The 14,036-nt window shown below is 35.3% G+C and overlaps 1 long non-coding RNA gene across 7 annotated transcripts in view; it reads right to left on the bottom strand.

The window, feature by feature from the left end:
* LOC103794084 (uncharacterized) overlaps positions 1–14,036 on the bottom strand; it is a 1,005,042-nt gene that overhangs the window by 619,216 nt on the left and 371,790 nt on the right. For all 7 annotated transcript variants that reach the window (XR_013520405.1, XR_013520406.1, XR_013520407.1 and 4 more), the window contains exon 6: positions 13,184–13,332. This is a non-coding gene — a long non-coding RNA (uncharacterized LOC103794084). The remainder of the gene's footprint in view (positions 1–13,183; positions 13,333–14,036) is intronic.

Genomic DNA, 14,036 nt, shown 5'->3' with positions numbered 1-14,036 from the left:
AATAGAATTTCCATTTCTAAAGTAAACATTAGAGTTTGACTCACAAAGTAAGATGATTTATTATTAAATAATAGCAGAATAGGCACATTTTGGAGTAACTGTAAGGAATGTCACAGAATCACCTTCATGGGCTAACTAATCAGCTCATTAAAGCATTCCATCTCACTGAAAAGCAGTTCGCCTTGAAGGTTCTCAGCCGTGTGATTGAGTGACATGCAAAATCTCTTGGTATTTTATGGATATGTGATCCTTGGCATTCAATAATGAAACTGATCTTCGGTGTTTGTGGAAGAAGAGCATTCAATTTTCATGGAAATGTCAGAAAGATTATATTGTTTTCTTCTATTTATTTTTATTGTTTTGGTCTGGGATATATTTGAAAGCCTGTCAATGGTGTCCTTTGCGGTTGCTTCAAGAGCCGTAAAACAATTGGTACAATTGGAAAATGCTGATTTATTGTTCATGCAGAAAGATAGAGATGATTTTCAATAAGAAATCACGTGAGATTCATACATTTCCAGTTGAAGATTAATCATTTCAAAACTTTTTAGTATTTTTCTGTTTTATATTAATTTCTCAAAACTTCTAATAAAATCTTAGAGGTGGATTCTTCATACAGAAAAATGAAATAGGGTCTCTGAATATATTACATAGCTTACATACCTGTATGTGATAGTCATTCCATAAATGCTTAATGAGAAATGGAATAAATGCAGTAATTGCTTAATTAACATATTAATATTTTGAGAATTCCCTTTGCCTAAATTGCTCTCTGATTTCGTTCCAATAATTCTAAATGCATTCTCCTTGGAATTTTTTTATACTTCAAGCTCACTTTGTTCCTAGCTTGTTTTCACCAATATTGAACTATTTAACACTTGATCATGATTAATATTAACAACTATTTACCTAGAGGTCTTAACATTCATTTGAGTTGTAATGTATATCACTGCATGGAAGGTTAATATTACAGAAAGGAGGGAGGGAAAGTGAGAAAAAGTAAAAGCCAAAAAATAGAGTGAGAATGAGTAGAGACTTATTAAGCTTCAGCTGAAATGAAAGAAGGCTCATCAATTATTTATCAAGTCATACATATATTCAACTGTAAATGTTTGTAAACCTACCAGATGCTAGAGTGTAGAGGAAGACACTGATGCATAAATGCTACAGCAGGTGTTAGCAACATTTATAAGTATAGGATGCCATGGGAATACAGAGAAGAGTCACATAACCCAAGCTTACTGGGTTAAAGAATAAGCTTCCTCAAGGGCATGATGCCTTCAAATTCGTTAACCAGAGGAATATTCATGAAAGGCTACGACAGAGATTGTTAATCACATTCAATCTCTAGCTCCTCTTTTACATTTAGTAATAAACTCCTTGATGTTGCATCAACTTTAGCAGGGCACATGTCCATCCAGATAAAGACTACGATTCCCAGCTAAAGGTTGGCTCCATGGTTAAGTTCTCATTAATGCAATATGAATAGAAATAATGTATTCGCCGTCTACACCACTTACACAAACAGAGGAAATGTGCCTGTGATTGTGAACCAGCTTTGACTACTAGGCCAACCACATGTCCTAGGAAATGACAAAACAATACACAAGGAATTCAAGAAGATCTAAAGGGTCAGGTCTAAGTACAGGTGCTGTGGGAAAACAGAAGGAGAACGTGACCCAGTGTTGTTGGGGTATGGATGGCTTCTACATTCATTCATCAAGTTGTTCATAATATTTTCTTATTATCCTTTTAATGTCTGTAGGATCTTAGTGAAGTCCCTTCTTTAATTTCTGATATCGGTTATTTTTGTCATCTGTCTTCTCTATTGATCAGTCTGGCTACAGGCTTATCAATTTCATTGGTCTTTTCAAATAAGATTTTGGTATGATTAATTTTCTGTATTGTTTTTCTGTTTACAGAGTCACCGATTCACATTTATCTTTATTTTCTTTCTTCTGCTCACTTTGGATTTAATGTACTCTTCTTTCTCTTTATCTTAAGGGGTAAAATTAGATAACTGATTTGAAAACTTGTTTGTTTATAGTGTAATCCTTTAATTCAATAAACTCCACTTTAGGGAATCTTTGCTTTTGTCTCATGGATTTTGATAAGTTGGGATTTCATTTCTAAACAAAATGTTTTCTAATGGTTTTGCGACTTCTTGGCACATTTGTTATTTAGAAGTATCTTGTTTGATTTCTAAATATTCAAGAATTTTTCCAAGATCCATCAATAACTAATTTCTAGATTAAGTCCATTGTGATCAGATAATATACCGTATAACTTTATTTCTTTTAAATTAGCATGATGATACTTTATTATGAGAACGTGGTCTAGCTTGCTAAGTATTCTAATTATACTGGAAAAAAAATAAGTACTTTGCTGTTGGTATGTGTGGACTGTACCTTAAATATCAATTCAGTAAAGATATTTACTAGTTTTTTTGGGTACTCTATATCCTTGTGATCTTTTATCTACTTTTTTTAATGATTACAAGAAGAAAAATATTGAAATCCCCAACTATAATAAATAATTTCTCTATTTTTCTTTTCAGTTTTGTCAGTTTTTGCTTTAGGTGTTTTAAAAATTTGTAGTTTGGTGAATACACATTTAGGATTATATCTTCTAGTTGAATTGATGCTTTACTTATCATGCAATGTCCCTCCTTAACCCCATTAATATCCCTTATTCTAATGTATTTTGTCTGATATTAATTTCACCAATCCAGGTGTTTTACATTATTATTTGCTCCATATATCATTTAAAATATTTTGTTTTTGTGTTATCTATATCTTATATTTCATGTAGGTTCCATAAAGACAACATAGAGTTGGGTCTTGCATTTCTGCCCCGAATCTGGTATACCTGTCTTTTAATGGGAGTGTTTTAATTCTGTGTAGGTAACATAATTAGCAGCATAATTGGATCTAAATCTACCATCTTGCTGCTTTCTATTTATTCCATCTGTTCTCTGTTCTTTCTTTCTCTGCCTATTTTTAGAATAGTTAGCTATTGTTTAGTACTTCATCTTTATTGCTGACTTAGTTATAACTACAATCATAATTACTTTAATAATTTATTTAGCATTTGTGATGTCTTCATCACAGTCTACTTATTATTAATATTTATACCACTTAATGTCTCATATGAGGACCTTCCAACAACATCCTTCCAATTCAGCCTTTCCATTCTTTGTACTACAGTTTTTAAACATTTGACTTTGATAAATATTTAGTGCTACTACAGCTTGTTACTATTGTGCTTCGAGTCAAGAGTCAGCTTGCTTATTTTCTGTAGAAGGCCAGAGAGAAAAATGTTTTTGGCTCTTTGAGGCATAACGTCTCTGTCACTACTCAACTCTTAGGTTGTGGGTAAACACAATCACAGGGAACTCATAAGTGACTGGGTATGGCTACAGCCAAACAAACATTATTCATTAAAATAGGTAGAGGCTGCTACATCTCACTTTACAGTCAGATGGAAACACTATTATTTATTGAAGCAAATCTGCTCACCCCAAATTTTCTCAAGTTTTCTTTTTTTTTTTTGAAAAATATTTTTTGCCTTGATACTTGAAAGGTATCTTTACCTTTCCCTGCCCCCATGCTGTCAGGTTTTTTCTTTATATTCAATTGTTTGAACTAGTTACTCATTTTTCTCTGGCTTGTATATTTTCTAACAAGAGTATAGCATGATTCTTATATTTTTCTCTCTATAAATAATTCTTCCTTCCCGCTGCCCTCTCTTCCTTTCTTCCTTTCTGCCTCTTTTTCCTGCTTCCCTTCCTCTCTCTCTCTCTCTCTCTTTCTTTCTTTTCCTTGCAGTTCTTCAAGATTTTCTTTTTGTCTTTGTTTTTTTAGGACTTTCACTATGATGTATACTTTTGTCTTTATCCTGCTTTGGGTATTCTGAATTTTTTAGATCCGGGAATTGGTATATCTGATAAATTTGGGAAAAAATTTGGCCATTATCTCTTCAAGTGTTTTTTCTATTATCCACCCACTCCCCAAGCTCTTCTTCTGCATTTACAATTACGTTCTCATTAGACCATTGTCATCATTCTTGGTAGCTGTAGTTTTTCCACCATATTTTTTGGTTTGTGCTTCTTTTTGACCTTCTTCTTCATGGTGTTGTCTAGTGGTATTAGTAAGTCTAAAGAAAAACCTCTCAACTTTTCTGTCATTTTCTTATCACCTGTTATTCCATTTGACGCTTTCTTAGGTTTCATTTCTCTGTTGGAATTTTCTGAATTGTCCACCTCTTGCAACAGGTAACATTTGCATCGTTGCCACGTTTTCTCTTTTTGTTCTGCCAAAAATAGAACCATTTTTGTGATCTCTATCCTGGAGGAGACTTGTTCCTTTTTGGAATTAATTTTTCTGATTTCCTTTCAACCTCAGCTAGGCTCAAGAAAAGTTATGATTGTGTAGATCATCTAGTTTTATTCTTGCACTTAGTGTTAGAGTAATATTCTCTTGTATTTTTTCACATCCTAAGTGGAGCCAAAGACCTTCTGAAGCATTTGAATTATTTTTGAAGGACATTCTTTCTTTCACATTTTATGTTCTTTCTTTCCAAAAAGCTCAGTAAAATTTTGTATACTTGGAATCCTCCTTGACTTTTGGTCTGCTTTCTGTGAGATCTTCTTTAATTTGTCTTCTAACTAGATTGCTGAAATTTGTTTCAATATCTTCAGTTTTATTTTAATTTCTAATGGATTTTCCCTGTTCTCTAAATTTTATGTTTGTCTAGTTTACTTTTTTAAATGTTAATATTTTAACATGATAAAATAGTTCATTGTACTTATTTTGAAAATTTCCTCTGTTAAGTTTCTTTGGCTTCTCTACATTCTCTTTTTATGTATGTTTTATTACTTACGTACTTTATCAAATTTACATTTCCTTCTTTAAGAATGAGGCACTGACGTGCTGATAGAGAGCTCAGAAAGTCAAGAGCAGAAGGGGGTTATGGGTGGTCTCATAGTTGATAATATAGCACAATTATCTCACTTCCACTTCAATCCATGGCTAGTGGTCCAAGTCCAGAGCCTCTATTGTTAAACTGCTACACAGATTAAGTATTTAGTCCTTTTTGGGCATAGACAGAATAGTATTCTTGATGACAGGGTAGGAAAAGAGATCTTACACACTAATTGTATCCCCTAAAGTCTTCTAACTAATCCTTGAGCTCTCAGCCCCAATCCACATTTTAGCCAATGATGGCAATTGCTTTCCAACCTGTAGGCCTCTGAGATTCTGGGATATGCATCAGCTTGCTTGATCTCTTGACTTAATCTCCTGGAGTCTCTTGTTGATTTCCCTTTCCTCACTCTTTCTAAGTCAGGTACCACTCATCTATCAAGTTCATAGTTTCCAACATTTTGTGCACATTTCTTGCTTTCATTTAGCATTCTCTTTGACTTTGTGGTTTAATGTGTTTTTGAAAGTTGTTTCACTGTGATACAAGTGAACTGCTTGAGAGGAGGTAAAAGTGTAGATATTCAAAATGCAATAAAGTTGGTCCTCCACAGCTGGACTTTCAAAACAAGGCAAGGGATCCCAGACTTTATGTTTCTTCATCAGCCAGCCACTGCCCAAGTGTGGACCTCTGGGAGAGGACACAACCTTGGATGAGGCAGTGCTCTGGGAGGGAGGGAGATTCCCAGTGAGCGGCATCACGGGGCAGTCAATAGACCCTAGTCCGTACAGGTGGCAGATAGGTACATCATCCTCAAGAAAAATTGGGGTGTGACTGCTGACATCCATCAGTGTTTATATTTCCAGGCCCTGCATCATCTGCATGTTTATTCTTACTCTTTTTCAACTGAAGATAGTACAAGAGGATCTCATAAATCAGACAGTTTTTAATGCTTGTCAGAAAAGCAGATCGCTGTTTGCAAAATTCAGGTATGCTTCCCTGAATGTATACTTAGGCTTAGATATACTCTATATAAAATCGGTCCAATCACCAAATATTTTCTTCCTTTGTGTTTTCATTGGGGCCAAGGAAGTTAAGGAGCTTTCCAGTGTAGGCCCTTTGTAGTCAGTCCCTTTCACTAGACCTTCGGCTGCAGGCAACTGCTGGACTCCCTTATTCAATGTCAAGTCATTTGCATTCAATAATTCTCTATTTTGCTTGTTATCACTCAGCTTAACATTTTAAAGATTCATGCATTCTGTTGGTTATATGTGGAATTTATTTATTTTTTACTGTGGAAGAGGATTCTATTTTGTGAATATCCTTGATATGATTTGGCTGTGTCCCTCTCCAAATCTCATCTTGAATTGTAGCTCCCATGATTCTCTCATGTTATGGGAGAGACCCAGTGAGAGATAATTGAATTATGGGGGTTGTTCCTCCCATACTGTTCTTGTGGTAGTGAATGAGTCTCACGAGATCTGATGGTTTTATGAGGAGAAACCCCTTTCACTTGGCTCTTGCTCTTCTTTTGTCTGCCACCATCTGAGATGTGACTTTCACCTTCCATCACGATGGTGAGGCCTCCTCAGCCACGTGGAATTGTGAAACCTCTTTCTCTGGTAAATTGCCCAGTCTTGGATATGTCTTTATCAGCAGCATAAAAGCAGACTAATATAATACTGCAATGTGCTTTCCATTGGACTGATGAGGGTGTTGAGTTCTTTCCAGTTTGGGGATGTTATAAATAAAGCTGTATTACCAGTTGTGCATGAGTTGCAAATTGTCATTATTTACTACTCTTCTTGGTAAAATACCTTTGTGCTCCTTTACAGCCAGCTAATAATAATTATTTTTTTACTATCTCTTAAGAAATATCTAAGCATTTAGAATAATCAGCTTTCCACTTCATGTACGCACAGATGAGGGAAACATTTTACTGAAAGGATCTGGATAGTAAATATTTTAGTGTTTTCAGTCCACAGGGTATCAATAGCAACAGCCGAACTCTGCTGTCACAGCACAAAAACAGGCAGAGAAAACACATAAACAACTGAGTGTGTGGCGAGGTCCAAAAAACCCCTCATTTATATAAGCAGGAAATGGGCAGAATTTAATCCAGAAGCTACAGTTTTTTGTTCTTATTTAAAATTGTAAAATATTCCTTGACTTACAGTGCAATCACAATAGTGTTTTCATTTGTAAGTATTCCCAGAACCATAAATTGGACAATAAATAGGTGTTAGGAAATGAATGCTGGACACTCCTGGGCAATGATAACTTCAGTGTGGAAAAATCCCTTGTATCCACGCCATCTGAGAGAATGGGTTCCTCAAGGAAACATGTATGTCTCCTCTCTTTCCTAACTATGCCTGCTGCCCTTGTACAATGCAGTGATGAATGAATATTTCTAACTTTGACAGGGATAAAACTCACAAACTTTTATGGCATTAAAACTCAGTTCCCTTCAGTTTTAAGGACATAGGGCAAGAGATGTGAGAAGCATTTCCCTGGGGTATAAATATTGTTTGTTTGCCTCAAGAGCAGGTTTATGTGGTCACCTTTGTCTTCTGCCAGGACTGCTCAATGTGTGCCTAGAGACAGAAGAGGGTATGTCTTCTTTAATAAGTCTATTGCTTGGGTGTCTGTGTTATGCAGAGTTTTCTACAACGATGGGGCTCAGGGCAGAAGATTCCTGTTGCTGTAGTCTAAATGCAGTACTAATAAAATCAGAATCATCTTAAAGAACATAAATCAGGTCATTGTTCTTTGTTGCTGAATGTCTCCCAGTAGATTTCCATTACATTTAAAATGAAATCCACACTCCTCTCCCTGGCATGCAGGCTAACCATGTGCTGAAACTTGCTGGTTCTTGTAAATTCATCTGGCCTCACTGTCTCCCAGCCTGCCATCTTTCAACATGCTAGCTTTCCTTCTTTCTTTGAAGAATGGAGGAGGAAAAATAATCTTGGCTTTCTATGAGAAAAATATTTCTCCTCTTTTTATTTCTGTATTTCGGGATATACAATAGTGTCTTGTTGACATACATTGTCAATAACTATTTTTAAATAAGTGAAAGATATTTTACAAAAGCAAAAGAAGGAGGGAAATTTTTCACAGTGATGAAATAGTTTGAGCACATTCTTGGTGGTGTGAAACTTATGTGAGGTTTTAAGGAATGACTTGCAAAGTTATGATAATTAGATTTATAAGAAAGATATGTTATATTTTAAGGTAGTTAGTGATGGTTTCATTAAAAAGATGAAAGAATGTATGATATTTACATTATTTGTGGATGTCTTAGAATTGTATGGTGTTTTGCAGTTTCCAAGTACTTTCACATACGTAATCTCATTTACTTGAGATCCCTGTTTTTCTAGCTTAATGCAGGCCAGGGATACATAAAAGTTTAATTAGAGACAGAAGGAAAATAATTTCTTTTTCCAAGGATCCATATGTGTGTAATGAAAGAACAAAAGGAAGTTTTGTTTCTAAGAGTCATCCTAGACCTTGCATTTTTATGCATTTCTGACAACAGAAAAATGGCTACAGCTGCCAACTCAAGAGTCTTCCCAAGTAAGCCATTGAGGAAGAAGCCAAATGCCTTATCTATGAAAAATACATATATATTGGCAATTAGGCATCTAAAATCCACCTCCAGGTAAGAAGGAAATGAACATGTGTGCACTTGATTTAACATTTTAAAATGTGGTTTCTCACATTGCTCTCTCAAGATTCATCACCATGTATTTTGAGAGTACCTCTGAGTACCAGGGTTCATGCCAGTCTCATGACTAAATACATACACTACATTGTGAATTAAAAACAATTACTAAGTCCATGTAGATAACTAAAGTTTTTTTTTTCTTAGTAGTATATGTTCAATATTTCCAAACTGGCCAGGAGATCACATTGAAACAAACCAGGCACAGCTTGCAAAATGCCATTACTACTCTCAGGACAAACTAATAAGCAAAGAAAATAAGAATTTCATTGGTTATGTGGGAAATCATTCTATATTATGCCAAGAAATATATTTATTTACTTTATGCACAGTGTGTGAGCTCAAGATATCCATTTGATTGAACTATTTACCTAAGTCAACCTTACCATTTTCTCCCTCCACTTCTCATGGTAAATTTCATCTAATCCTCATGAAAAACAGTGGATAATACTAACATTTATTAATAATGATTTTATTGGTTACAAGGATCTATATGTTCTTCGATCTTTTGAAACCTTCTTCCACTTTTACTCAATGTCATCTACTGGAATTGTACCATTACGTTTTAGAAACTGTGGTTTTAACTGAAACATTTTTATCCAGGCTTCCTGTGGTCACCTCACAATATTAAAATTCTGTGACCTTAAAACTAGAAGGACTTGCAATAGCCATGATTAGATATTACATTAAAGCATTATTCATCTCTGCATTCTCTATAAAATGTTTCATTTTCATATGAATGAAACATAGATTTTCCTTTCTGTAAATTACAGACATTTTTACCTGTATCACATACACACAATGCTTTATTATCTGTGATCTGTATTTGAGCATCCTTGCACCTGCCCCCCTTTACACACCCGCACAAAATTATAACACTGGTGGTTGATATGTTTTCTTACTTTCCTCCTTTTTTACAGTTTATATGCAAATAATATTTATTATTAAACCAACAGCTCTAATAATGTGTAACTACTGTTGGTTTTTCATATTCAGTTCTAAGTTCTGAGAAGCAAGGGATTACATCAATCTAATTATACCATGGTTTACCCATATTTAGCACAGTTCTTGGTACTTACAAAGAACTTTAGCTAAAAAATATTGGTAACATTACATTCTGGGAACCAATCTATGTGTTTTGTCTCGGTTAACTCAGTTAATATTGAGAAAATCCTTTAGAGATAGGCTGTTATTATCCTTATTTTATGGTCTTAAAAGAAGAAACTACACCTGGAGTGGTGGCTCATGCCTGTAATCCCAGCACTTTGGGATGCTGAGGTGTGTGGGTCACCTGAAGTCAGGATTTTCAGACCAGCCTGGCCAACGTGGTGAAACCCCATCTCTACTAAAAATATAAAAATTAGCCAGGCATGGTGGCAGGTGCCTATAATCTCAGCTATGAGGGAGGCTGAGGCAGGAGAATCGCTTAAACCCTGGAGGCAGAAGTTGCAGTGAGCTGAGATCACGCCATTACACTCCAGCCTGGGCAACAGAGTGAGACTTAGTCCCAAAAATAAAAAAGTAGAAACTGAAGGAAAAATAATTTGATCAAGACTTCAAACCTGTTTTGTGGAAGGTTCATGAGATATAATGTGTTCTTCATAAATATTTTAATGGACAAATGAATTGTGAAAAATTTCATAAGAAGGTAAAGAGGCCGGGCGCGGTGGCTCAAGCCTGTAATCTCAGCACTTTGGGAGGCCAAGGCGGGTGGATCACGAGGTCAAGAGATCAAGACCATCCTGGTCAACGTGGTAAAACCCCGTCTCTACTAAAAATACAAAAAATTAGCTGGGCATGGTGGCGCGTGCCTGTAATCCCAGCTACTCAGGAGGCTGAGGCAGGAGAATTGCCTGAACCCAGGAGGCAGAGGTTGCGGTGAGCCGAGATCGCGCCATTGCACTCCAGCCTGGGTAACAAGAGTGAAACTCCGTCTCAAAAAAAAAAAAAAAAAAAGAATGTGAAGATAGCTAATTTTGTAATAAATGTATATCTCTTATAAGTATACATATGTATTACTTGAACAGTGAAGTCTTTCAAAATTAATAGATTACTTATGATGGCAATTTGCTCTCTGTAGAATATATTCGAGTTAGTCTACAGGTGGGAATTTTACCTTCAATTCGTCATCAAAATAGGTTAATATAAACAATATATCTATACATAAAAAATAAATGATTTTGCTCTCTGTATAAGAATCAGACAGTGGCAGACAGATAGTATTAACTAGTGACCCGTAATTGTAATTTGTACTTTATGAACTTTCCCTGGAAATAGAAGAAAACTAATTGCCACCTCTAATAATTCTCCAGTCCTACCATTGTGAAGATCTGGAAAGCCTCTTTTTTCTTGGCTTTTTAGACATTCCAAGATCTAATTCAATTTCAAGATGCAATCCAAGATGTACAAAACAAAAGGAAGAAATTCTGAATTTATATTAGAGCTGTGAAATATCATATAGAAGCCCTTGTTTCTGTACAGTGTAATAATCAATCGACCCTTCCTAAAGCAGAGGCGACAAACTGCATTTTTCTTTGCAGAACTTTTGGTATCCCCAGTCTGATATTAGAGATTCAGAAACTACACTTCCATGAATTTGAGTGTTTCATCCAATGTCAATACATCAAGTCTGGATAACTAATGTCTTTCCTAACTGTATTTCACAATTTTACTGTCAATTTTTTAGTAACTATTAATTTCAGTGATCCATCATTAATATAATTATATTTGAGAATGTAAAAATGTTATATCACTTTACCTGGAGAGCACTTTAATTTCTTCCAGCTTAGATATTGCCAAAATAATAAACTGGGAACATGAAATGCAATTTACTTAAATCGTCTTATGTATCTTGTGCTGGGATACACAATGTAAAAATATCACTTGCAGCTGCCACTGTGTGCACAGGCGATCACATGAATGAGATCTTGGTAGAGACACTTGTTTGGAAGTGTTGTGTGTAGGAAGCTGAGGAGGCAAGGGAGTAAAGTTCTGTTCTCTTCTGTGCTTTACTCCCAGACTCCTTCCGCCCTTAGCAGTGACTCTGTTTATCAGCACCAGTGAGTTCACAAACTAGTCCTTTCAACAGAAAACTCATCAACCTTAAAAACAAGCAAGAGCCCCTGAAATGCTTGTCACTGTCTTACCTTCTGCTATCGTGGGAGAGAACCGATTCCACTTAGAGCTGCAATCATCAGCAACTTTCCTTTGTGGAGCAGATGGTGTTGGCAGAGCTTGTTCACAATGGTTGGGTATCATTGCAAATTAAAAGTAGAGTCCTTTCTGTCTGTTACAGTGATTTTTTTTTTTTTTTTTTTTTTTACTGTGAGTTCTCTATTATGTTTCAGGCATGAAACTGAACAGCAATTACAGTTCATTCGTGCTCATAGGATGCCAGTGTTCTAGATATTAAATTCCATGCTTTACAGAAAATAGACCTAACTCTAGAATAGTGCCATTTTTTTACCCATCATATTCAAGGGCTCCACCTTTCCAATAGGTGTATTTTTTCATTACCTGAGGCTTATTCTTTTAAGTATAATTTTAAATCTACTCTTATTTTAAATAAAATATTCCTAAAGTACTACAACATTCCTGGAATTAACAAATGAAATGATCAGAAATAAGTTGAACCGTAGATATTTAAAATATTTGTAAATATCTCCTGCTCTATTCAAGACAAATATGTGCAAAATTATCTTCATTTGTCAAAATTTCTATTTCAAATTACTTTGACTCAGAATCTACAAAATCTCCAGTACATATTTTGAATACATTTTAAATTTTAAGGCATTCATTTTAGAATAATGAATTCTAAATCAACCTGGTTTAAATCTAGAAACACTCACATTTCATTTGAAAGAACTCAATATTTGAACCATAGGAAATGAAATTACAGACACCACTTTTATATTAGCTCTCTGATTCTTTGTTTGAACAAAAGTAATTTCAAAAAGAACCTGACTCTAAGGATTATGAAAGAAATACTAGGGAACTTTCCTCTATCAGTTCACAATCACTTTGAGGTATTGTTCTGAAATATATTAAGAATAGTTATTAGTTTGATCAAAATATATTTAAGAGTAGATCCATTCAGGATTCCTTAATATTCTTTATTTTTATGTAAAGCATTTGGCAAAATTTATTTGGATTATTATCAAGATTTAGAGTCTGAAGTTTTAAGCTGACAGAGACTCCGGAGTTCATCTGGTCTCGTCTTCTTTATTTTACAAATGATTGTGGTAAAGGGGCTCAAAATCAAATGATTAACTCGTAGCAGTTTGTTTTCACAGGTGGTACCTCATGTTTGGCATTGAAAACCTGTGTTCTGGTCACATAATCTCTTTGAACTCTGTTTTTCTCACATATAAAGTAGTGGCGGGGGGACACTTGTCACATGACTTCTACCCATTCTTTTCACAGGTTACACATATTCTCCCAAGTGATATCCTCATGGCACACATGAAATATATAAAACAGAGACTCCACAATTGTTATTGAGAGATGATTCCTGCCAAAAATTTTGAATTTGAGACTTACCAAGCCATTTATCTTTTCGCATGTTTCATCTGGATCTGAGAGAACTCAAAACTAGTTGTGAAAGTATGTGTCCTGAGGAACAGCCTCCAACAAGCATTTCTCTTCCACTCTTGAGTCAGTACAGAATGGTCCAAGAGACTGGTATTTTCCTTAGGAAAGAAATAGAAAAATATTCTAACCATTAAGTGGTTTTTCATCTTCTTTAATAACAAAGCAAAACAAATAATTCTCATTTTCAAGGCAGAGTATAATATACATGCAATAAATCAAATAAAACTATAGCTACAGCTATAGCTGTTCATGCAACCATCACGAAGATCAAAAAGAAAATACAAATTTTGCTGCCACTCCAGAGAATTCTGTTGTCTCCTTCCCATCTCTATGTCCTGCTGTGAATAAAATTAATCATTATGCCTGGGCCAGACACAGTGGCTTTGCTCATGCCTGTAATGACAGCACTTTGGGAAGCCAAGGCAGGTAGATCACTTGAAGTCAGGAGTTTGAGACCAGCCCGGGCAACATGGCGAAACCCCATCTCTACTAAAAATACAAAGATTAGCCAGGCATGATGGTGACACCTGTAATCCTAGCTACTCAGTAGGCTGAAGCAAGAGAATTGCTTGAACCCAGGAGGTAGAGGTTTCAGTGAGCTGAGATTATACCACTGCCCCCCAACCTGGGTGACAGAGCAAGACCCTGTCTCAAAAAAGAAAAAGAAAATGTAACCACTAACCTGACTTTTAAGGTAGCTACCCCATTGCTTTCTCTCCTTCCAAGGTTTTTAGTTTTAGTAAATACATATGTGTCTCTTCACACTACAATTTAACACTGTCTACTTTATTTTATCTTTGCA

The sequence above is a fragment of the Callithrix jacchus genome, chromosome 7 (assembly GCF_049354715.1).
Source record: "Callithrix jacchus isolate 240 chromosome 7, calJac240_pri, whole genome shotgun sequence".
Classification (NCBI taxonomy): domain Eukaryota; kingdom Metazoa; phylum Chordata; class Mammalia; order Primates; family Cebidae; genus Callithrix; species Callithrix jacchus.
Note: the sequence above shows the minus strand (reverse complement) of the source record. Positions and strands in the feature narration are given on the sequence as shown.